This window comes from Coptis chinensis, chromosome 6 (genome assembly GCF_015680905.1).
Source record: "Coptis chinensis isolate HL-2020 chromosome 6, ASM1568090v1, whole genome shotgun sequence".
Classification (NCBI taxonomy): Eukaryota; Viridiplantae; Streptophyta; class Magnoliopsida; order Ranunculales; family Ranunculaceae; genus Coptis; species Coptis chinensis.
In genome coordinates, this window is record NC_141461.1 from 64,375,100 (window position 1) to 64,401,919 (window position 26,820).

The following is a 26,820-nucleotide window of genomic DNA, read 5'->3' on the forward strand; positions in this document are numbered from 1 at the left end:
CTTATCACACCACCCCTAAACAACACTTTGCTTGTGCTCAAGCAAAGAAAAGACATTAAAACGATAAGTGACCAAAAATGTGTTGTCCAAAACTAAGTCTCATTTCGCAGAGTGCGGTTGCATTGACCGTATGCAACAAGGCCTTAAACCACTAAGAATTCCCTAGTGGACGAGTTATAACCTCATGAGAGTTTTCCAAAGAAGATACTCACAAACTTCATCTATACTACAACAACTCAGTAACAAAGGCTTGTTCCATTAATTAATCTCATATATCTATATATCTCACTAGCGGGGGAACGAGGATTAATTCCTTTGAAATTCAAGTTAATATACATACAATAATCAACACGCACGATGCTCAGAAGGATAAACAACACTCATGACAGTCCCGACATTCATTGTCATACTTGCTAGGGGAATTGTTTTGTCCGGCCATCGGCCAGTTCCTTATGGTCAACCACTCGGGTGTGGCCATCACCGTAGAGGCCGACAAAATCTTCCCAAAAGTAGGATTAAAGGAGTTATGTATGATGTATTAAATAGTGTGGGTGGGCTCTTGATAGGGAAGGTCCAAGGTCATAGCAACTGTTGGCTCGTAAAAGAGATGTCTGGTGTTACCCATACGGATTGCGAATCCGTTCAAAAATAAACCAGGTGCACCATTAAATGTTGTTGTATCCTCCATATGATCATAAAATTAAGTGGCTAAACTTAGAGAGTATGTCTGCTCAGGTTGCAGAACGAGGGAGGACCAACCGGCTTAGGTAATAAGGTCTCTAAAATGAAGTCCATATGAAGGAGAATCCAACAAAGCCTGGAAGGACTGTTCAGGGATGATCTTTGGAGGTTCCATTATTGGAGATGCATAAGACGTGTGATGAAAGACACCACCTGTAGACAAAGATAAACCAATTTTTAAGAATATGATGGAAATGACTGAGTGAAAACAAATGACATTGATTACAATAGAAAAATTACACTACACTTAATTAGGGTTACTAAAGAAAAAACTAAAAAATAGAAAACGACAAAGAACTAACATTCTAACGGAAATTTGTGTCATGGCCCGAGTAACGGCGAGGATCCTTAGGTGGGAGAAATCCATTTATAAGATTCTCGATGAAGTCAATCCGCGAAACAGCCTGTTGCAATAGTGCACTCTGTGTCTGGTAAATCTCAGATTGGTTCACCATTATGAGATTGTGATTTGCCAAGAATTGGTTGTGGCTGTGCAAGAATTGTGCTTGTTCCTCGTCGTGCATTGTCTGAAGGTCATGAAATTCAAGAAGACTAGTGATGATGATGTTTTGTCGTGTGTATAAAGTCATTAGTCCTTGGTGAATTAAACGAAGGTCTTCCATAGGATTAAATACGTTGTGTATTGCATTGTCAGTGAAGATGTTGACAGAGGAAAAAGCTTCACCGGTTTCTGCACCGTCATGGTTCTTTGCAACGTCGGGAGTCCAAAAACCGTTCATACAGACGGAGTGAATGGTGAGAATGTTAACTGTTCTGAGAGGGGTAATAGGAAAACCCCAACGCACCATGATAAGTGTCACAATGGTTGGCAAAGGGGCTGACTTTTTCTTGGCATGTACAATCGCGTTCTAGAGAAATTAAATTATGCAAAAATCATTGCTTTTAGTCTACAGGACCCAAAGTAGATGGAGGAAGGGTTTTGTTATTTCGGAAGTCTTAGATGTGCTGAGCACATTATAGGCTAGCCATTGGATCACAGCTAATTGGTTCTTCTGCAAGGATCGCTGATAAATAATACGGTTCTTCCGGTTGTATTCGCCGTAAAGGATAGTTGCAAACATTAGATGTCTTATATTGTCGAATGGTGAATCCTGAAGGTGTACCCCTCGTTATGGGAATTTGAAGTACCTCGGAGATGATTTCCGAAGTCAATACGCGCTCGCATCCGTTTGTACGAACAAAGAATTGCCCGTTTTGGAAATAACCGTGTGTATAGAAATACAGAATTAACTCTTTAGAATAAACTGCCTCCTTATGATGTAATAGAGGTAACCATCCGCGACGTAAAATTTTAGTGTCAAAATAGCCCAAGGGCGGGGGGAGCGACCTGGTGAAGTTAATCTCGAGCTGCTGGTGTCAAACAAGTGTATACGTTATAATAAACACCTTCACCAAGCGGCTGAAAACCAGGGCAATTAGGGGTTTGACAATGCATACACCACCCCATTATGCACACACGTCGTCGATGAGCAAAAGTATGCGACCTTGTCTAATTCGAGAGGGGTGAGACTTTGTCCAAATGACGATTTGAACGTGGGTAGGAAGAAAGTAGAAAATAGTGGAGAAATAAGAAGGAGAAATTTTTGGAACCCATCGTTTACCAGTAGGAACCTTTGCTCGCGTTTCAAAAAACATTTATATTCAATTCTGAAATAGAGTTTTTGTGGACTACAGCTCCGACGCTTGCAACCACACACTTCAAAGTAATTTTGAGATCATAAAATAGAAGATGGACCGGCTACCAAAATGACGTACCCTCTACAGAAAAACAAGATTGAGTACACCAAATGAAACATCTAGTCTATGTAGACTAGATCCTGAAGAAGAGTCTGATCAACAGTTGGGGAGCGTAACTCGTGGTAATGTTTGAGGCATTGGCCATTTACTTGAAATTCGATGTTATCTTGTGGATTAAGCAAAGAGATTTCCCCATAATGGGTCACAACTAACACAATGAAAGGACCAGACCATCGTGTTTTCAATTTACCATAAAAAATGTGTAATCTAGAGTGGTAAAGTAAAACTTTTTGGCCAATTTTGAAATCTTTATGCAAAATGTGCTTGTCGTGCACTCTTTTCATATTAGCTTTGTAGGATTTCGAGAGATCATAAGCATCACTCCAAATCTCTTCAAGCTCATTTAATTGTAGTTTTCGCTTCTCGCCTGCCTTGTTGATATTATAATTGAGGCTTTTGATGGCCCTTAGAGCACGATGCTCAAGTTCAACCTACAGATGACAAGGTTTTCCAAAAACGATGTGGTAAGGAGACACCCTTATAGGTGTTTTAAAAGCCGTTCGGTATGCCCACAAGGCATTCGATAAGTGGAGAGACTAGTCTTTCCTTGAGGGATTGACAGTTTTCTCCATAATGGACTTTATCTCTCTGTTGGAGACTCTTCCACTTGGCCACTCGTCTGTCGGTGATACAGAGTAGCAACTTTGTCAGTAACTCCATATTTCCTCATTAAAAACCCAAAAAATTTATTACAAAAATGTGTACCCCCATCACTGATGATAGCTTTGGGGACACCAAAACGAGAGAAAATATTTTCTTTTACAAATTTCATGACAGTCTTATGGTCATTTGAGTAACATGTAAGTGCCTCAATCTATTTGTACACATAGTCCACAACGACTAGAATGTAGAGAAAACCTTGAGAAATAGGGAAAGGTCCCATAAAATCAATGCCCCAAACATCAAAAATTTCAACAATTAAAATGGGATTTAAGGGAAACATATTGCGTTGGGTAATGCGACCCAGGTGCTAACAATGAATGCAAGCTTTGCAATGTTCGTGCGCATCGCAAAAAAGGGTAGGCCAGTAAAAACCACATTGTAAAACATTAGCCATAATTTTCTTGCCACTAAAATGACCACCGCAAGATTGATCATGGCAAAAAGATAAACCGTCAGTGTCTTCCCAGTCGGGAATACAGTGAGGAATGAGTTGGTCATAACAATACTTAAAGAGGTAGGGGTCATCCCAGAAATAATAATTTATAGTGGATAAGAACTTTTTACGATCAGGGCGTGACCAAGAGGAAGGAACTTCCTTAGTAACTAGGTAGTTAACGATATCCGCGTACCATGGAGAGGAGAAAATGGAGTACAAATGCTCATCTGGAAAGGAATCACAGATGGCATCAAAATTACTATCAATGTCACCAACCAGCATTAATAAATGGTTGGCCACCAAATTTTCGTATCCTTTCTTGTCTTTCATTTCCAAGGTGAATTCTTGCAAGAGAAGGATCCAACAGAACAATCTTTGTTTCGCATCCTTTTTCGCAAGTAGGTATCGAAGTGCGGCATGGTCAGTATATACGATGGTTGAATATCCGACCAGGTAAGGGCGAGACTTATCCAAAACATAGGCAACAGCTAGGAACTCTTTCTCAGTTGTCATGTAATTACATTGAGTGTCATTAAGAATTTTACTAGCATAGTAAATGACAACGGGTTTGTCATCACGTCGTTGGCCTAGTACGGCTCCAATATCAAAATCGGTAGCGTCACACATCAGTTCGAATGGTTGAGACCAATCAGGGGGTTTAATGATAAGAGCGGTAGTTAGGGTGATTTTTAGAGTTTCAAAAGCTTGTTTGCAATTGAAATTAAAGTCGAAGACCACATCCTTAAGCAAGAGATTGGTTAAGGGTCGAGCAACTTTAGAAAAATCCTGAATGAATCGCCTGTAAAACCTGGTGTGGCCTAAAAAGGCACGGATATCTCGAACTGTTCGGGGGATAGGTAAAGAAGTAATTTTAACATTTTTAGCTTTATCAACCTCTATCCCATCTTTCAAAACAACTTGACCTAGAATAATTCCTTTGGTAACCATGAAATGACACTTCTCCCAATTAAGTACCAGATTTTTCTCTTCACAACGCGTTAACACTTTAGAAAGGTTGGATAGGCAGTCATCAAAGGAGTTTTCATAAATGGAAAAGCCGTCCATGAAGACTTCCATATAACGTTCCACCATATCACTGAAAATGTGAAGCATGCAGCGTTGGAAAGTACCAGGGGCATTCCAAAGAGCAAAAGACATTTGTTTGTATGCAAAGGTTCCAAAAGGACATGTGAAAGTTGTCTTTTCTTGATCAGCTGGATCGATGACAATTTGGAAGTAGCCGAAATAGCCGTCAAGAAAACAGTAGTAAGCATGACTGGCTAAACGTTCCAACATCTAGTCAACGAATGGAAGAGGGAAATGATCTTTACGTGTTACGGTATTAAGTTTGTGATAGGCAATGCAAATTCTCCATTTCACTAGAATGAGAGTGGAGATGCATTCATCATTTTCATTTCGCACAACTGTAATGCCGAACTTCTTGGGAACAACATGGACAGGACTAACCCAAACACTATCAGGTATATGATACCCGCATCAAGTAAGCGTAAAACTTCCTCCCTCACCACCTCCTTCATGGTGGGGTTAAGGCGACGTTGTGGTTCCCGTGATGTCTTTGTGCCATCATCTAGATGTATACGATGTGTGCATACACTAGGGTGTATTCCTTTGATATCATCTAAGGACCAACCAATAGTGGAGCGGTGTTCACGAATGACATGAATCAAATGTGCTTCTTTGTCGGTAGTCAAGTGGGAAGAAATTATTATTGGGTTACTACCATCAGGATCGAGATGCACGTACTTCAAATCAGAGGGTAGAGGTTTTAAATCCAGAGTTGGAGGATTGGGGATCAAGGATTCGTGAAGGGCTACCTCTTCAATGGAAAAGAGCGAGTCAGGTTCTTCTGAATCAGTTGGTAACGCAACAATAGGGTCAAATAGTGGTACTAACTCTAATAATGTGTGGACATCCTTAACATATGAGTCATCATCACACTCAGGATTATCAAAAGAAAGAAATTAGTGTACATTGTCTGCGGGAAAAGAGTTTGTGAAATATTCATGTGCCAGACTATCAGCCATGATAATCTCACCCTCAATGTCAGGATCGGGAAGTTGTTTCATTAAGTTGAACACATTGACTTCTACAGAAAGGTTCCCAAAACACATTGTCATTTAACCATCCCAACAATTGATGAGAGCGTTAGCAATTGCAAGAAATGGACGTCCTAAAATGATAGGAATGGAGTCACATGCAACTTCGGTATCTAGAATAACAAAATCAATTGGGTAGTAAAAATCTTGGACCTTGACTAGGATGTTTTCTACTATGCCCTTTGGGTACTTGATGGAGTGACCCGCGAGTTGCAAGGTTATGCTGGTAGGTTTTAATTCATGAAGACCTAACTGCTTGAATAATTAGTATGGAAGTAAGTTAGCACTCGCTCCTAGGGGCGGTAGCGGTATACTTGTCGCCCAACGTCCATGGCACAATTGGTCCACCTGGGTCTTTTTATTTAACCAAACCATTTGTAGCAGTAATGGAGGGAAACTGCTCAGTGAGGAATGCTTGTTGAGGAACATTCATTCGTCATTTGGTGGTGCACATGTCCTTCAAAAACTTAGCATGCTTGGGCAAATGCTTAAGTGCATCGAGAAAAGGTAGGTTTATGGTCAAATTTTTGAAGGTTTCTCGGATCTCATCGAAATTCTCATCAGGTTTGTTCTTTACCAAACGGGAAGGGAACGGAGCTTTTGGGCGGAATCGCGCACATGGATCAGTGGCATCTTTCCCCAGGGACGTGGTTATAGATTTGGAAGGAACAACTTCGTCCGATATAGGTTGCGAGGTAGGAGTTGGAAGAATGTCAGCCGCAGCTTCCGTTGGTTGAATGTCTGGCATACGTATGTGATTGTCGATGGTTCACCGAATGAAGGGTGGTGATGGCATTTACCTCACCCTAGCTGGGATTACTAGTACCTGGTACATTGGTGAGTTCAAAAGCAGTGTTTATGGGCTTAAGGTTGGGAACTGCTTGCCCAGGAAACACGCCCTTTTGACTTTTATCCTGTGCTAACAGCTGAAGAGATTGTTAGATAGATGTTACGATTTGAGACTGTTGATTCATATAAGTCAGTAAAGTTTCAGCCATTTTATCGGCAGTAGATTGTACTAGTGGGGCAGCAGGAACAAGTTCACGGTTATTATTTACAGGTTAATTTTGGTAGCCACTCGTATGCCAAAGGGCAATATGAATCGGAGTGCTCAAGACTTAAGCAAAGAAGACATGGGGAAGTGTTGGCTGCCATGACTTGTTTGGGTTTTTGATCATTCACTTGAACCGAAAGAGCATCGACCTTTTTGGTTAGGGACTCGATCAGAGTTTTTAATTCTGGTAGGAGTGTCTTTAGAAGATCTTGAAGAATCAGTGCTACCCCAATGGGTGTTTAGTGAAGCCTGTTTCTAGAGAAAAGTGTATGCTTCAATAGCACCTTTGTCCATGAAACAGCCGCCATTCATGATATCTAGTGTTTCCTTTTGATGGTCAGAGAGACCATTAAAAAATGACCGGACTAAGATAGCGGTGTCAAGTTGATGATAGGTACATTTGAGAAGCATATCAGTAAATCGGCTCCATGCTTCCTTAAAGGATTCATGAGGATGTTGGCGAAAGAATTGAATCTTCTGAAGCATCTCTGTAGTTTTCTTCTGAGTATAGAACTTTATTATGAATGCTTGTACGAGCTTGGCCCATGTGTCAAGGGATTGTGGCACTTAGCCCATGAGCCAAACTGAAGCTTTATCAGCTAAGGTGAAGGGAAACAGCCTAAGCAAGACTTGTTCATTGGTAACGGTCGGATGGTGGAAAGTGGTGGCCACTTGCTGGATCCTACGAAGGTGATTGTATGGTTTTTTCATGGTCTAGACCATGGTAAATAGGTAACAATTTGAAAATGTTTGGCGGAATGTGAAAATCACATGCAATCTCATCGAGTTTAATGGAGGAAGCAGGTCCTTCATGTAAGGCAGTATAGAAGTCCAAAAGGGGTTTCGCTACTGTGGGATTTTCCTAGGCCATAACTATGGGAGGTAATGGCAACTGAGATACGAACTTGACGATGTTGGTTTATGGAGGAAGAACTATGTCTAGGGGATAACTTATGCAGTTGTTTATCGTATTTCCTATGACGATATGTATGTTCTAATTCCTTATTAGTACCAAACCGTAGTCTCATGCAAAAACAAATTTTAATTCTAGGCTCATAAGGAATGAATTATGACATGAAGATTAGTAATTACGGAATGAATGAGGTGAACCACGTTCTCCTGAGCTATTGCTAACGTGAGCAGGTAAGCTAGGATAACGTGTGAATATTCTAGCAGCCAGGTCACATGAGAGATTTGAGGGAGGTTTTCCATGCTAGCACATTCCTTAATTAGATAACCTCAATCTTTCAAGTTTGTTAGACACTGATGGAATAGAAGGATGATTGATGATGGTATATTATGCGATTATTATTATTATAATTATGATGAAATTTTCTTATTATGATTTTTTCTTTTTCTTTTTTTAAGTTTACGTAATTAATGTAGTATGGAGAAGGGAGGAAAACATAGGTAATATATTTGTGCAACCGTATATGTAGCCTAAACATGTGATTAGATTACGAAACATGCAAATAAAGACGAGAATTGCCGAAATAGATGACTAATCATGCAATTAGCATATGCTAGTTATACATAGGAAAGCTACACATGCAACCCTTTATTACTCATACGTGAATAGAAACACGTCCTACATATGCAATAATATATAGCTACGCATACATAAAATATAACCTATATGTGCAACTAGATGCGAGGTAGAGGAATATCGAGAACAAACTCATGCAAAGTAGTGTCGCGTATGTGAATGGATGTAACATACACATACAAAAATAATCTAAGAAGGCGGGTTGAAATCATGCAGACATCCAAATATATTTGAATCATATTAACCATATTAACGTCAATATGCAATGACGAACCACACATACTCGGGAAAAATTCTATATATGCAAAGAGTTCTCATGCCAACATACAAATATCCGATGTAAAACAAGTTATAGCAATCAATCAAATAATTTCCTCGACAAAGTTTGAGGAGTGGAAGAATGTGAAACCTGGAGCTTCCCGCAACTCCACCTATTAGAATTAAGCGACCGAATTAACTCCTGAAACGAGTTTAACTTGTGCACTTACTAGAAGTTAGATAAACAAGTCTAGAGAGTCCAAAATAGCATTGAGAAGGGAAGTGACTTGGGCCTGAAAACTGGAGTGTTGATACTCCAGGGCAGTCTCGCTCGCAACCAGTCAAAGTCTCATCCGAGACTATGAGATAAATGCAGCATTTCAACTTCTTACAGCGTTCTTAGAATGTTCTACGGATGAGAATTCCGATCTGGTTCACAGGTTCCTGTAATCAGAAAAATAAAAGTTGCTACGAGTAGTTAAGAGAAACGTTAGAATCGCAAAATAAAGGAAGAATCGAAAAAAAGGAGATGGTAGGAGAGGGAGGGGGATTGTCCAATGATGTATTCCAATTGTTATGTTAAATGTCCGGAGTCCTTAGGCGTGCAACGGCACCATTTGATAATCAGTGATTTTAGGGTTTATTCTTTTGAGTCCAAAGTCCGTAAAACGTCCGGCTAATCAAGTGACCTTACTCACGTGGGTCGGTAGCATAGATCGAGTAAGGGATCGTCCAAACCTTAGGACTAGGCAAGGTTCACAACTGGATTTACAGCTTCAAGGGAATTAGTGAGTAGAATTTACTTTGTTATTTCTTGTGTTACTCAATTAAAACTTGGAATGCAAGTTAACTTAGAATTACAAAGATTGATTACTTAATAAACTAGATAGATAGATAGAGAGAGAGAGAGAGAGAGAGAGAGAGAGACAGGAAGAAGGTTAATCATAATTATGCAAGGTCAATTACAAAAGTTTAGAGTACCTTATCACTATAGCTCTAATCCGTCTCGAGTTCATAGACAAACCCGAAATGGCGTCGAGTATCGATCCCTAGTAAGACGTACTCATCTCTGAGTTCATCTCACTAGCATGAGGAGTTGAATTAACATTCCATCTCTAGAATATCACTTCAACTCCTGGTTTAAGTATACACCGGGTGGACAAACCAGAGTGCTAACGGCCACCATAGGGTCTCGCACTAGACTGGTCTAGAGTATCAGCACTCCAAACTTGGTCAGACTCAGTCATTTTGGGATCGGAGGTATAATCAAACCCTATTCCCTAAGTAGTGATTCTGGACTACTAAATTACAGCCTAATCCTCACATAAGCATCATTAACCCTCCCCTTTGAAGGATTTTAGCTCATGGTCCATGGATTGATTTTATGTCTTGCATGTATGAAATGAAAAAGTGAAAAGAAGCAAAGCAAGAACTGGCCAGAAATTGAACTTGAAGAAAATAGATTTTATTAGAAGTTTAAGACTTCTTGTACCAATCTAATACAACAGCTTCAAAATGAGAAAATACTAAGTATGAAATTGTAAACAACAAAAATGAAATGCAAGAAGCTCCCCCTCCTTTCTCCAACATCCAAAATATAAATCCCATGGGAATCTCATGTGAAGCCTTCCCACATTTATAAGTTTGTCTTTTCCTTTTTCAAAACATCCAAATTTTTTTAACAAAGTTTGTTTTTTTCTTTTCAAAACATCCAAACTTTTTTCACCCTTTTCTAATCAACCATCTAATCGTGCATTTAATTTATTGTCTTGTCTTTTCTTGCAAGGTGTCACAAAAGTGTCCATAACTTGCCACTTGTATATGCATCATGACTCATCATTTTTATGGGCCCGCAGAGTGAGTCCACATACTGTGTCCAGTGGCGTCCCGGATTTTGGTGTTTTTACAACTTTCGTTTTGCATAAAGCTCGTCGCCCTGGTCATTCTAGCAGTTCACTTGTCGAAATCGGCGTCCAGGTTTGAAAGATGTAAGCTTCGAAAGTTTGATGCTTCTTTACATGTGGTCCCGTTCTACACTGGTTTTGACCCTTTGGAATCTTCGACTCTAGTCTGGCTTTGTTGGGCTTCACTGGGGCTGAGTGGGAAGATTTTAAGTATGCACAGTATTCCCGTACTTTGATGCAGATTTTATCATTATATTCACATTAACTGCGAAAACCTGCAAAAGTACGAAAATATAATTATTTCATGATTATTAAACACATAATTAACTAAAATGTTATGTCTCTACGGGGTTTAGTATTACAGTTTTTGGTGCTTATCATCCGGCAAAAAGGATGTGTATTCCTATTAATAGAAATATGCCTACTGTAGCTAAGATGTTGATCAACTCATTTCGTGATGGTGGTGTGCATGTGAATAAAGTTGTTGATATACTTGATGGAATACAAAATGGTTTTGATGATAGGGATTGTTAGAATCATTTGGGCCCCTCGAAGGAATACAAGAAACATGTGAGAGGTGATGCTACTGTGGTGCTTTATTTTTTCAAGAAGAAGAGTAGAGAGGATCCTAATTTCTTTTATGTAGTACAAATAGATCATGAAGCAAAGGCCATTAATTTTTTTCTGGGTATACAATCGGTCGCGTACACAGTTTCAGTATTTTGGTGGTATGGTTTTCTTTGACACCACATATCGCAAGAATGTATATGAGATGCCATTAGCGCCATTTAATGGAGTTAACCACCATATGCAATCAATCCAATTTGGTTATGCACTACTTTTGGATGAAACAGAAGATTCTTTTCACTAAGTTTTTGAGACTTGGCTTGGAACTATGGGTAGACGTGCCACATCTGCAATTATCACAGATAAAGATAGAGCTATGACTCTAATTGTTGGTATGGTATTCCCTAATACTCGACACAGATTCTGCCTATGGCACATTATGAAGAAGTTCCCTGAAAAACTTCAACATTATTATTATAGGAAGTCAAAATTCAAAAAGGAATTCAAAAAATGTATTTGGCAAATATTTATTCCTGATACTTTTGAAAAGAGGTGGCAGAATTGATGTCTAGTTTTAAGTTAGAGGAGAATGAATGGCTTCAAGAGATGTACAAGATTCGACACAAATGGGCTCTAGTTTATCACTTGGATACTTTTTATGCTGGCACTTCAACTACTAGGCACTCTGAAAGTATGAATTCTTTTTACAAGAACTTTTTCATATCTACTACAACTCTTAGGTAGTTTGTAGTGAAGAATGATAAGTGTTTGCTGAGGATTGTTGAAAGAGAAAAAAAATAAGATTATATTACTGAACACTCGAATTGGATTGTAGGCGGCAATTCCTTTCTCTTGAAGAGTGCAGCAAGTGTGTATACAAGGAATGTGTATGATAGGTTCAAGCAAGAATTCAAGTTAGATGAAGCCGAGTATGTCCTGCATGATGATGAAAAGGGTACTGATGGCACCATAACTTACACTTATAAGTCACGAGTTAAAGGTGACGAGCGTGAATGGAAGGTGAATTTCAAACCGACAACAAAATAAGGTAATTGTGAATGCAAAACTTTTGAGTTTCTGGGGATACCTTGTGGACACCTCATAAAGGTATTTCGGAGTAGTGATATTGAGATTCCTAAGCACTTTATTCTTAAGAGATGGATGAAAGGTGCAAATAAGTATAGAGCTGAGTATGACCGTGGATTAGTAAGTGGCCATGAGAACTCTGAGGTACTGAGAACTGCTCAACTTCAATTGGCTACTAATCAGTTGGTTTATGAAGCTACGGAAACTTATGAGACTTACTAACTAATGTTGCAAAGACTACAAAACCTGTCAATGGAGCTCAAGAAAAAAAAAGAAATTGATAATGGTGTTTTTGTTGTTAATTCATGCACCATTAATGATAGCTCAACACCGCCACTTGACCTATCCCAAGTTTTACTTTTGAATCCTAACATCTCTTAAACAAAAGGAAGAAAAAAAGTTGTGAAGATTTATAAGAAAACCAAGGACAGTGGTAGAATAAAATAGGGTCTCGAACAAGCATGTGCAAAAGCCAAAGCAAAGATGGAGAGGAGATCGATGCACATCTTGTAACAAAGTTGGTGTTAAGCATGACAACAAAAATTGTCATGAAAATCCAAACAAAAAGAACAACAATCCAAGTAAGTATAATGTTTCCTTAAGCCTTATTCTATCTTATCACAATTGCCTTTAAAACTTGACATTTTCCATTCTTTTTGCTTTGCAGTAGTAGATGTAGAGTTAGATGATGAAGACGAGGATGAGGAGGAGAACGAAGATGAGGACACAAATGACGACTGCTAGTGTGATATAAAAAGTCAAAGTTTAATGCATCAGTTGGTTTATGAAGTCGTGGAGCTTCAAGTTTTGTTAAGTCCATTGGATTGTTTATCTTCTATGTTTTTTTTTTGGCTTTGTTTAACTTTTTGTGTAATTTCTCCACTGATGAATCGAGGAAAAACATCTGACAACTGTGTTTTATTTGTCATATCTCTCGGAGCTCAATATTGGAAACCTGTTAGAGCATTGTTTTTGTACTGATGCATATTGGAAACCGGTAAGAGCATTGTTTTTGTACTGATGAATATTGGAAACATGTACTGATGAATATTGGAAACTTGTCAGAGCATATTGTTTTTGTATGGTTTGGTTTGGTTGGTTGCTACTCATAGAGTTCCTACTTTGCCTTTATAGGTAGTGAGTCCTTTTCATCTTCTGTTGTTTTGTACTGTTTGTTTTTTTGCTTTAATGGAATTTTTGAAGATTCTATTGGGTTTATAGTATATTCTTTTTTATATAATTGAATCTTTGTGTCCAGTTGACATATTTAGCATTTAAGGTGAAAAGTGGCATTAATATAGAACCTGCTTTATTAATAAGACGCTGCTTTAGGACTATTTAGATGCATGGAAGTTAGGTAGAGATTTTTCTTAAAGTGGGGTTTTCTGAGATTCATTGAGATGAGATGGAGTTTATTAAAGACTTTTCAGTTTTCTGTCCCCTGAATTTGATTAAATGGATAAGTTGTATCAAAAACATATTCCATGCAACTTGATAATTAACAAGCAATACTAAGTTACTAACATTAAGAGTTGAATCTAGTATTTGAGCTAAAACTTTAACTATTTGGAAAACTTAAAGAAATAGTCATCAAAAGACTTTGACTAAAAAAAAATGGTCAGTCCTTCAGATTTATCCCGACCTCATATGGGGGTCAGGTTGCTTGGAGGGGTAGTCAGCACTGATTCTTCTTTTGTCATGAGCCTTGCTCGCAAGCGTGTTGAAAAGTCTATGACTTCAATGGACCGTTTAGCTATATTGGAGGATCCACAGTGTGAGTTAGCACTCTTACGAGCGTGTGTTGGGCTTTCCAAGTTGGTATTTGCGATTCATACTTGTCCACCATCTCTTTTTAGGGATGCAGCTAAGACTTTTGATTAGCACCTTCTCATGGTTCTGCAGGGTATTATAGTTTCTGATAGTCCTGGCTTCGGGGATTTGCATTGGCATTTAGAAACGCTCCCATTACACCTTGGTGGGTTAGGTATCTATTGTGCATTTGATGTATCTACTTTTGCTTTTGTGGCCTCCTATTTTCAGACTTTAGAGCTTCAGAACCACATTCTTAGGAGTTGTGGTCTAGTGCCTATGGGTGAGATCTTTGATGATGCTACCAGTGCATTGCATCTCTGTCTTTCCGATTTTGACCTTGATTCTTTGGCTATGAATGCTACCGTCCCCTCAAAACCACAAAAAGTTTTGGCGGAAGCTTTCTACGGTAAGATGGTTGTTAGTCTTGAGAGGGAGTTTGAGCTATCTGCTCGTCAGAAAGCAGGCATTGGATGCTTGCAGTCGGAACATGCAAAAGATTTTCTACTTGCTATTCTGATGGAGGGACTTGGACAGTGTATGTCACAGGTGGAGTATCGTGCCATTCTTCGATACCGTCTTATGATTCCTCTGTACTCTGGTTGTGGTCTTTGCCCTGTATGCAAAAAAAAGTAGATTAGATGCTTATGGGGACCATGCAGCACATTGTAGACATTTTTCGGGTTTTAAATACCGACATGATCATATTAGAGACATTCTGTGTGATGCATTTTGGAGGGCTGGAGTACAAGTGAAGAAAGAAGCTCCTATTAACTTTCTCACTGATCCGAATGAGGGCAGATCGACACTTCGGCCTGCAAATGTCTTGATCTACAATTGGTCTGAGGGAAAACATGCATGTGTTGATGTAACTGGAGTCTCTCCGTTAGTAGGGTTGGGGAATGGTGGCTTTGAGGTGGGAGAAGCAGCTAAGAGGGCAGCAACAGGGAAGATGGATATGCATTAGGAAGCTTGCAGGGCTAATCAGTATTGTTTCATTCCGTTTAGTTTTGACACTTTCGGTTTCTTGGAACAACAGTCTGTTGAGCTCCTCAAGCGACTTTAGAAAGTTATGGATAGTACCGTTATGACAGCTGGTTCTAACGAGTTTGTTTTTAGAAGGATAGGATTTGCTATTCAAAAAGGACTTGCGGCACAACTTGTTGCACGCTTGTCCTAATTATTTGTAAAATTCGTTATCATTATGAATAAATTTCCACTTCAAAAAAATAAATAAATAAAAAAGTGCAAGTTTCCCAGATTGAAAAGAAAAGTGCAAGTTTTTTTTTCACTATCAACCAAGCACATATATACTGCTGCTGATATGCTAGGAGCACATATCAACTGCAAGTTTTATATTTTTTTCGCTATCAACTTGATATGCTATGAGTGCTTCATCATTTTTAGGCTTCCTATACTGCTGCTGTAACAACTAAAGAAACAGTAATAAAAAAGCAGTAACTTAGAATTACAACCAAGCACATTTATAACCTAAACTGAAGAAATACATCCCAACTAGGCATTACATATACAATGACTACTGACTATTACAATTTCATAAAGAGAGTTGAAGCAATAACTTCACTAAATAACTTACCATTACTACAAAGAACTTGAAATAATTTATTAATACCATGCATTCATCTAATTTTACAATGAAGTTCAAATTCTTTCGACAATCCATCATCGACAATTTCAACTATAATTTTGACTTTTTTTTATCTTGTTTTGAAGACTTTTTTAGTCATAGCTCTATCTTGATTTGTGATAATTGAAGATGGGGCACGCCCACCCATAACTCCAAACCAAGTCTCAAAAACCCACTGAAAAGAATATTTTGTTTCATCCAAAAGTAGTGCACAACCAAACTGGATTGATTACATATGATGGTTAACTCCAATAAACGACTCAAATGGCATCTCATATACATTCTTGCGATATGTGGTGTCAAAGAAAACCACATCACCAAAATACTGAAACTGTGTACGCGACCGACCATTTTCCTAGAAAAAATTAATGGCCCTTGCTTCATGATCTATCTGAACTACATAACAGAAATTAGGATCCTCTATACTCTTCTTCTTGAAAAAATTAAGCACTGCAGTAGCATCACCTCTCACAGGTTTCTTGTATTCCTTCGAGGGGCCCAAATGATTCTAACAATCCCTATCATCAAAACCATTTTGTATTCCATCAAGTATATCAACAACTTTATTCACAGGTACACCACCATCACGAAATGAGTTGATCAACATCTTAGCTGCAACAGGCATATTTCTATTAACAGGCATACGCATCCTTTTTGCCGGACTAACCAAGTTGTGATTGTGCTCGCAAGTAAATTTCACCACTTTCCACATTAATTCAACTATTTTGCTTTGTCACCCTCATTGAAGCAAGCCACCCACATTTAACTGTATTTGTGTTTCTTTTTCTCACTTCTTTCTTAGTTCCATCCACATTCTTATTTCTGCCTCCTCGATCTATATAAAGCCCAAAACGATCGCAAGTCATTTGACAACTACTAACTTCATCCGAATGAGAAAATGATTTTTTCCAAGCTTTGAATTACAACACTAAACCCAAACGATTTTCCGTAGTCTATATAGTATTGTTTTGCAACCTCAAGACTTTCAAAACACATTCCCAAACATGGTGGCTTCACAATATCCACTTCCACTTCAAACTCCGGAGGTTGAACAAAGGAAAAACATGCCTCACAAGGCTCGGGTACTGCAATTTCAATGTGGCCACGTCAATTATAAATAAAAACAAAAAAAAAAAAAAAAAACAAACATGGTACACAATAACATAGTATTGTATTTGTTGATGGAAGAGATTAGTTATATTATGAAATCGAAAATAAAATTGAAACATTAGCTCACCTAAACCATATTCTTCCTGCTCTCCAAGTTCATCAATGAATATGAAGTCGCCCATTCCTTTAGTATTTTGGAGTGGTGGTGGTGTATTTTGATTTTAGAGAGAGAGAGATAAGTGTTTCAGTTGAGAAGAAAGTGTTCATAGAGAAATAGATTGATCTAAGTTAGGTGATTTTGTTTTTCGGTTTCGGTCAAATTTTTTTCCCAAAATTATCCATCCTTATTTTCACGTTATTGCAAAATCAGATTATGAATTGACATTAAGTTAGATATGTTGGATTGGAAACAGACAAATGGATGGGATTGGTTATGCCTATATTGTGGCTACAGTGCCTGTGGCTCCATCCCTCCCGACTTTAAGTCATATCTGTTGGATTGGAAACAAAAAGATAGATGGGATTAGTTGTGCCTATAATGTGGATAAAGTGCATATGGCTCAATCCCTCCCCTATATATATATATATATATATATTAAAGCTTCCACAAAGGGTATTTTTCAAGTTCTATTAAAATTCCACGTCATCAACTTAATAGTTAACTTAAAACGGGAAACTCTTTTCTTTTTAGAATTCAACTTCAAACGGGAATCTCTTTTCCTTTTAAAACCAAAACTCAAATAGTAGCATAAAAACTATTTATTTCCAAATTAAAATGGTATCCCTACCCCAATTAAAAAACCACGGGTTTTTAAAACATAATTAAAACAATTTGTTAAGAAATTAAAACGGGTTTTTAAGACTTGATTAAAATAATTTGTTAATTAAAATAATTTGTTAAGAAATTAAAACGGGTTTTTAAGATTTGATTAAAACAATTTGTTAGGAAATTAAAATAGATTAGCAACGAAAACAGGAATCACATTTTGTTATGATTGTTGAGTAAATTTTTAAAAGAGTCAGTGTGTATACACGGGTCTACTTTTATATATATATATATATATATAGAGTCCGGCCGTCCGGCTACATTTGCAGCTCTAATTGACAGCCTATCCTACAGCTCATCTTGATCGTCCAAATCTAACCAAATCGATGGATACGTAATTTAAACAACAAAGGATATGGCCGGGGGCAGATACGTAATTTAACTAACTAATTAAACCCAAAAAAAATCATCCGATTTCTTCTCTTTCTCCTCACCGTGGGGAAACCAGGCAACCATTTCAGCATTTCTTCTCTCTCTCCCTCTCACGAGCTCATAGTGATACCCTGAAACCTCTTTCGTTTTCTCTCCATAAATCGCTTTGGACAAGATTTAAATCTAGGGATTCAAGGCTAAACCAAACAAGGTACCTTTCTCATCTAGGTTTTGGGGTTTTGTTTTTCTAAAGAATAAAATTTCTCGTAGAGTCAGGGACGAAGATTTCAGATAGAATCAGAAAGACAAACAATTATTTGTATTAATTGTACCAATTAATTTGATTTTTTTTTTTCACATTTGCATTAAAATTTTTTTTTTTCTTATTTGCAGGTTAGATGTACTCAAAGATGATAAGTCAATGGTGTGGTAGTTTGTTAGTAACCAGAATGTCTCTTTGATGGAGTTATGACTCAAGCTATGACAATTGAACTATTCTCCACCAACTCGAACGTCTAGTACGGTTATGACTCAAGCTTCAGTTGTCGCAACGAAGATAGCTAGCTAGTCATTCTGAAATTCAAAAAAATTTATTGTTTTGGTGTTGAAGTGTTCTTAATTGGTCTGTCTTTTGGTAGTTGTTGTGTGTAGCTTCAAGTATTTGATTAAGGTGTCCTCATTGTATACGTTGAAAGCTTTGTAAACTTGAAGCTTTGGAAGCTTTGTTATCAGTAAAAAATAAGTCAAAGCCATGCTATTTTCTATACGATTTTCTCAGGCCGGCTTTCTCTTAACGAACTTGTTACAGACATGTTTGTGGAGGCAGTTTATATAGTGTCTTGAACAACTTATATAGTGTTTTGAACAGTTTTTTAATTTACGCTTATTAACTTGTTCATAGGCAGTTTATAAATGACGCTATATAAGTTGTGCAAGACACTATATAAGTTTCTCAAGACACTATTTAATGTTTCCGTAAATAAACAGCCCGTTTAAAAGAAAACCTTATTTTCTATATATCGGGAGTGCAGGAACTTTTAAGCTGGATAGTGTCATTTTTTGTTCCTTGTCGACCAATTCTTGTGGATTAATGTCATAAGAAAGAACAATTGAGAGAGCATCATTGAAACACAGACAAGGAATGTAGCAACATTGCTACTAGTAGTACAAGGAATGTAGTACCAAGGCCATAACATAAAAATATGTCAGTAAACACCCAAATCTTGGAAGAAGTAACTTCATAACATAAAATGATCACAAATAGTCATTTACAAAAATCTAATGGCCAAGTCTACAACTCATGCACCTAATGGACAACAGTATCCAATTTACCACCATAGCATAGATAACTATGACAGTAAACATTAGTCTTTTAAGTTACAAAAATCTAACGGGCATGATAAAGTACATTATTCTCCCCATCCAAAAAAACTATGGCAGTCCATCACATTGGCCGTAGCACAGCCTGACTATATAGACACATAGCAACACCCATGACAGTCAACACCAGTGATATAGTTGTCCGCTCTTACTTCTTTTCTGGGCAGTTTCTCGAGTTGTGCTTAGCAATCTTTCCACAACATCTACACAATCTTTAGGGATTCTCTAGGGCTATCTCCATAGGGCATTTTAGTCTTTCCGCGTTTTTCTTCCTCCCTTTTGTTTGAGAAATGTTTGGATTCAAAATCAATAGCTGAAATTAAGATTTGAATGTTAAATTAAATAACATTTCAATCATTCAAAGATTCAAAAGAAATTCAACACAAAAAACAAATGAAAAGTAAAAACAAACAAATGAACAAAAAACAAAACCTGTGAGGTATCAACTTGAGGCTCTTCATTATCTACGACATCTTCTTGGCTAATAGTTTCCTTGAGCTTTGAAACTCCATTATCCATTTCACTCATCTTATCAATAAAATATGCGTAAGTCTCATCACTAGTTGATGCATCATAATCCACTTGAGAAGCAACCTTGATATAATGAGCAACTCTCAAAGGTCGTTGGTTTTCATGGTCGGTCACTAGTCCACCGTCAAAACACGCTCTATCGTGTTTGCCTTTTGCATCCACCGTTTCAAAATAAAATGGCTTGGAATCTTATCAATGTCATAGCATTGAAAAATCTTTAAAATGTGACCACAAAGTAATCCCATAAAATGAAAATACTTACATTAATTCACACTCACCCTCTAAGGTTATTCTATTGAAACTCATTTTCCCAGCGATCACGAAAGTCTTTGGTCTCTCGAATTTCACCATATAAGTTTAAACTTCCATTGTTGTCAATCTCTTCGCCATCAATTTTGTACACCAACTTAACCTTTTCTAATTGCTCCTTAAATCTATTGAAAGCATTTATCGTATAGACCTTGGCAGCATACTGGAGGAGGAAAGCATTTTTAGCTACAATGTGAGAACTATGCTCGGAGCGGTAATCAAGATCTTTTTCATTCATGGTGATCCATTTCAAACATCTCACATTACCATGGACAAAGCAGTATCGATGTAGTCATTTGTCGAATTAACGAATTGGTCATAATGAGCATTCATTGATTCAATTCACTTCTCCCAGTTGTATCCATGCCAGCAAAAAATGTGTCACTGACATAAGCTAGAACCCATTTATCTCGGATCTTATGTATCTCTGTCATCAGACAAGTTATACTTTGATATTATTGCACACCATCTTCTTTCAAAATCAACAATCCTAAAAGAGAAAGAAATAGTTGATTTCAGCTCAACTAACAATGTGTCAATTTTAATAAAGGACAACTTCTCTTGAAATTTATGCATTATGTGCCAAAGACAATGACGATGTCGGTAGTAGTAGGGAACACTTTTGCAAGCTGTTGCAATCATCATCGCTCTATCTTGGTCAGCGATTATTGCAATTGGGGAAGACCACCCATGGCTACAAGCCATCCATTTAAACAACCACCGCGAATGCCTCTTACGTCTCATCAAGCAACAACGCGACAACCAAATTGAATGGACTGCATATGGTGATTGACTCGATTAATAGGGGCAAAAGGCATATTATGCGCGATAGTTCGATATGTTGTATCATTTTGATACAACATCTCCAAAATACTCATATTAGACCGGGACCTTCCATCAACCCAAAATAAATTCTTGGTACCATGTGTATCTAAATCAATGGCATAATAGAACTGAAATTTTCAGCACTCTTACGCTCAAAATAGTTGAGCCGCGGTAGTTGCATCACCACTACAAGAAACAAAGGTCTTTGGCGACAAAAAAAGTGTCACGGAATATTGCAAAAGCGGCTAAATATATTTCACAACGTTTTTTGGAGTGTCGCTCCAACGTAGGTAATGATATAGTCGGAAAAGATACAGAGCGACGATTTTACAACGTTGCTAAATATGAGACATTCACCGACGATGCAAATTGTCGCCATTGCTTCCATTTCGTCGCTAACTCATTTTCTTGTTCTCTATACAATAACGTCGCAAAAGATGTTCTTTTTAGCGACGTTGTTAAACTTATCGTCCTTAAAACATTATTAGCTACGTTTTTAATGTCAGTAAATATCCAAATTTTTTGAAAATTTGAGTGTTATTAGCGACATTATAATCATCACTACTTATTCAAATTTTTTTTTAAAAAAAAATGGTGTTATTAACAACGTTGCTACCATCATTAAAAGTCTAAAACATTTTGAATTTTTTGTGTTTTTAGTGACGTTTCTATCGTCGACAAAATTAAAATAAATTTAAAATTTTAGTATTATATGCAACGTTTTGATCGTTGCAAGAAAATAAAAATCGATAGTTGTGTTTGTATTCGACATTTACTTTACGTGCAAAAAGACTGTTTTTCCAAGATCACTAATATAAATTAAGCTAAATGATATTGTACTACAATTTTTCTTCTCATCCTTCACCTTTTTTTTTCCTACTACCATTCAACAAATAAACCTAAAAGAAAGCAACCATAACATCAATTATTTTTTAATATGCAATAAGCAACAAATTTTCAATAAATAAAAATGAGTAAATTCACTCAATTTTATACAAAGAAGTTGCAGAATTCCCGTCATAAACAAAAGCAACTCTAAACATCCCTCAAGCAGCTTGCAACTAAAAAATGTTTACTCTAAACAAGGGTTTCTGTGGAGTTAGCTTCATTAGACGGAGATGAGAAAGTAAAAAGCTTCTTTTCAGTTTCCTATTTCTGATGCCAACACTGTAGAAGAAATCAGAATAAAAATTAACAAACAACCTGGAGCTGTCATACAGTTCATGCCTATAAAGACATAATTGAGTCATAATTAAGACATTAAATCAGTTACAAAGGATAGTACTTGGAAATGATTAGGCATTACTGGGATATGTTTTGGAACATGATTACCACAATATGACATAGGACTTATAACATTCTGTCATCCGCAACATTCAAAAAATATTCAACTCAGTTCAGCCAAAAATTAAAACATATAAAATTCCATAAGGTGAGGATACCCCTCTGGTAACCAGATAAGAAGTCAATTATAAAGTTGATGTTCCCTCCAATTTATTGTCCGAATGAAGAAACTCTAGCTTAGCCCAAGGACGCCACAAAAGAGACTCAACGTGATATAAATCAACCAAATGCAATGAATATATCTAAACACAGAAGGAGAGAACAATGACCTCATCTAGCTCTTTCTTAAGATCTCCCAGCTGTTCTTTCAGAAGGCCTAATTCTCTTTCTGCATTAGTAGCTATGCATTGCATCTGTTCAAGCTAGAACAAGACCAATCAGCTATATCCAATAATAAGCAACAGAATGATGAATACGACAATGTTTGCAGTTACTCACATTTGCAGTTATTCTAGAAATGGAAAGCTTGGACTCTTTCTTGAATTGTTAAAGGTCATTGTTAAGATGTCTTCTCTCCCTCTCTATGGTGGCAGAAAGATGGTTAAGTTTTTCCTCAAGCAAAGTTGCTTTCTCTTTAGCTGAAGCTTCTGAAGAGTATGCTTTCTTGCGAAGGCTAACTAGTTTTTGGAACTTCACCTGTACTACAAGATATATATATAATTAATATGCCATGTGCAGACTAGAAATGATGGCATCTGAAAATTACCTCAAGTTCACTATAAGACTTGAATTATTTCTGAGTTCGTTCATAAGAATTGTTGATTTGTTTGAGTAGTTGATCTTGTAAGTCCTTTTCACAGCCTCTGGCAGCAGCAAGTTCTTGGTCCACATAGTTGAACTGGTCTCGGAACTTGTTCCTCTCAACTTCCCTCTGAAAAGATGTTATTACAGAAGACATTCATGATCGAGGATCAACTAGTGGCAGTAACGACATTTTAAAAACCCTAGCTTTCAAAATCCATAGAGAAATCTCAGCACTGGAGCGAAATCTCAACAAACAATCGAAATTGAATTTAATTAAATATAACCCTAACCAATTAATCAAAAACAAAACTATTAATTAAAACCAAAACTATTAGAAATTCTAAATCTAAAATATTCTAGATTTAAGGGTGGGAAAAACTCACAAGTAAGCTAGACTAGCTAGGAGAGAATAACGAGGTGAGAGAGGAGAGAAAGAGACGTGCTATCCAGTTGATTTGAGAGACTTCATTTGGAGTGACGGTGTTGTTTCCTTTCTTGCAGAGACGGTGAGAGAGTAGAGACAGTGGTGATTGTTTATTAGATTTTAGGTCTTTTTCTTTATTTTATTTTTCCTATTTTTATGCGGCCGGGTATACTATTTTTCTCTTTTCTTTTTGGTACTTGTTACTGCCGGACCCCATATTGTGTTGGGCAGACCCCAAAAATTAAAACACTTATTACAAATGTGCCATTGGTCCCAAAAGTTGTTTTGTGTTGGGCAGACCCCAAACCAAAGTGAATTTGACTTGTTGCAACCTTTTCAACCCTTCTCTTTTATTCTCTTATCTTCCACCATAAAAAACCATAAACCCTTAAACCCTTAAACTCTTAAACCCTAGCACTAAACACTAATGGAAGAGCCCAACCCCATTTTAGAACATGAAGATGACGAAGAAAATGTAATGCATCATGACCCCATTCAAGAAGAAAATATAGAACAAGTTCCAAGTGACCCCATTCAAAAGAGAATGTAGAACAAGTTCAAAGTGAAGAAAATAGAGGAATGGATGATGATGCATTTAATAAGAATAAGGTAAATCTAAATTAAACGTAATTATGAATGTAGTAATTATACATGTAATAATTATGCATGTAGAAATTATTGATGTGTATGCAGGTGATTATACATGTAATAATGCATGTGTAGTAATTATGCATGTAATAATTTTGCATGTAGGAATTATTAATGTGTAAAGTGATTATACATGTAATAATTATGCATGTAGGAATTATTGATGTGTACAGTGATTATACATGTAATAATTATGCATGTAGGAATTATTGATGTGTACAGTGATTATACATGTAATAATTATACATGTAATAATTATGCATGTAGTAATTAAACGACGCGGCTAGGTCGTTTGTATTTCACACCAAACGGTCTCGTCACACCATCTGGACTGTGTCCAAAACGATGTGGCCATGTCGTTTGGGATTTGAATTTGGAAAAAACGATTTATCTGTTTTTTTGCGACTTGAACGGTGTGGCCACAACGTTTGAAGTTAGTCACAAACGACATGGCCACACCGTTTGGACTAGGTCCCAAACGGTGTGGCCATATCGTTTGAGTTTTGAACTTGGAAAAAATATGACTTGCTGTTTTTTTGGCATTTGAACGGTGTGGCCACACCGTTTGGACTTAGTCTTGAACGGTGTGGCCACACGTTTGGACTTAGTCTTAAAAAGACATGGCCACACCGTTTAAGACTAAGTCCAAACGGTGTAGCCATGTCGTTTAAGACTAAGTCAAACGGTGTAGCCACAAAAATGCCAAAAAAGTCATATTTTTCCAAGTTCAAATCTTTTGGCCATGTCGTTTGTGGCATTTGGTACTTAAGCCAAACATCAATTAACAACTGTTGTTTATTTAGGATCCTTGGTGCGTTTGAGAACTCTGGAAACTTCGAATGGCGTGGATGATGTTCAACCGCTTTCAATGGATACAACGAAAATATTTACTCTGGAAGAAGAGGTACATAGTAGGCATTGTTTTCACTTGTTTTATTTTTCTAAATGAAATTATATTAGTTTATTGATTGTTGTTTTCTTTCATATCTTTAGGTATTTCATACACGTAGTGACGTAATTGGTTGGGCAACCGCTTTCGGGGAAAACAATGTAATGTGGTTGTGGTAATTGGGAAGTCGCGAGAATGCTAACGGGAACCGAAAGTACCAAGGATGGATTTAGAATCGCGAGAGTTCAGTGTATCGTTCACACAAAAAGCGAGAGAAAGTTAATAAGAGAAATCACGGGAACCATGAAGCGTGGATGTCCATTTAAGTTAAGATGTATTTTCCAACGCGGCATTGTCGATAGTTGGAAAATTGTCGATTCTTAATGGTGTTCACAACCATCCATTAGCGAACACCCTTGAAGGACATGCATTTGCTACTCGGTATTTGTTCCACAATTCGAGTTCTTGTCGAGAGATGACTCAAAATGGAGTTAAACCTAAAGAAGTTTTGAAGTCCATCGGACATAGGTTTCGATAACCTATCTAGCATATTTCAAGTCTACAATGCGGGCACAAGGTGAGGGACATTGGATATGAGCGATGTCGCTTCGCAAATCACGAGATTAGCGTGAGTTGTTAGCAGAAAACCATTATTTCGAGGAGGTGAGAGGGATATGAATCTGGGATGAGATAACGGGATTGTTATGGGCCCATCCGGGCGGTGTTAAAATGGCTCGGACTTTTCAAAAGTTTTCATCATAGAAATAGCGACCTACAAAACCAATAAGTATCGGTGGCCTTTTATGCGGTTTGTGGGGGTGACTTCAACACGGAAGTCTTTCCGCGGTCATCGTCAAGTGTTGCTCCAATCCAAACAGCGATAGACTATGAGTGGGCTTTTCGTCGGTTTAACGGTTTCTTTGGGTGAAGAAAGGCCATCGTGATCGTCCGACGGCGGGGACTTGGCCTTGATGGGTCTTGCTGATATTGTGTTTCTGACGCCAGCGCCAAGCATCTCGTAGATGGCATATCTCTATGTGCGTCCTTCGGAAATGCAATGATTTTTTTCCCACCCGCGAGAACTAGTAGATAAAGGCCGGTTCGTGGAGCGATTATGTAGTGAAATCGAGGGGTGAGGATATCTTCAACCGTAAATTCTTTGCTTTGGAAAAACACTATAGGGTTGAGTACTCCATTTTTGTTAGTTATCTGCGAGACTTGGTTGCCTTACAAGGATCGATTAGTATGTTGTTGGACGGATCAACACATTCACTTTGGGAGTATACAACGACCAATAAGTCGAAGAGTCTCATGCTTTCGGGTGAAAGCGTGTTCTAGGAAACACAAACGGACATGATTTTCTAAGTATGTTTTACTTGATCCACCCGATTTTAGAGATCCGGTTGCCCGAGATTAGAATGCGTTCGAGAAGAGTCGATTGTAACCCGGCACCACCACCGTTCCTTTATTTTTAAATTGAACTTCGAAACCTGGTCTCAAGAAAATGTTTGGACTTGCTTTATGAAGAACTAGATACCCGTAAGGCCGTCTTTGCTAAAGACTCGAGTTCATTTGTGTGGGTTATTATTTGCGCCCGATCATGGATTGTCATGTGCTCCGCGAAATCATTGAACTTCAAAAAGCAAAACGTTCCATATCTTTGAGTGCTATCGATCCCTTTTGGAAAACTCAAATACATTTTTCAAATTATTAATGGTTGGAGTGTTGGTCGATTGTAGACCCGATGGATATGTTTATGAAAAGGTATGAA

At 37.6% G+C, this 26,820-nt stretch overlaps 2 long non-coding RNA genes across 3 annotated transcripts; one reads left to right on the top strand and one right to left on the bottom strand.

Moving 5' to 3' along the window:
- The first annotated feature begins 17,958 nt into the window (after nucleotides 1-17,958).
- On the top strand, nucleotides 17,959-18,719 carry LOC147493928 (uncharacterized). The gene is made up of 2 exons (XR_015198950.1): nucleotides 17,959-18,166; nucleotides 18,349-18,719. It is a non-coding gene; the product is annotated as an uncharacterized LOC147493928 (long non-coding RNA).
- A 3,209-nt stretch (nucleotides 18,720-21,928) lies between these two features.
- Nucleotides 21,929-23,704, bottom strand: LOC147493929 (uncharacterized). Of its 2 annotated transcripts, none has more exons than XR_015198976.1 (5): nucleotides 23,472-23,662; nucleotides 23,051-23,215; nucleotides 22,783-22,980; nucleotides 22,614-22,697; nucleotides 21,929-22,167 (listed from the first exon to the last, which is right to left on the bottom strand). It is a non-coding gene; the product is annotated as an uncharacterized LOC147493929 (long non-coding RNA). The 2 variants fall into 2 exon arrangements; XR_015198975.1 differs by having other exon boundaries at nucleotides 21,946-22,167; nucleotides 22,614-22,706; nucleotides 23,472-23,704.
- Between the last annotated feature and the right edge of the window lie 3,116 nt (nucleotides 23,705-26,820).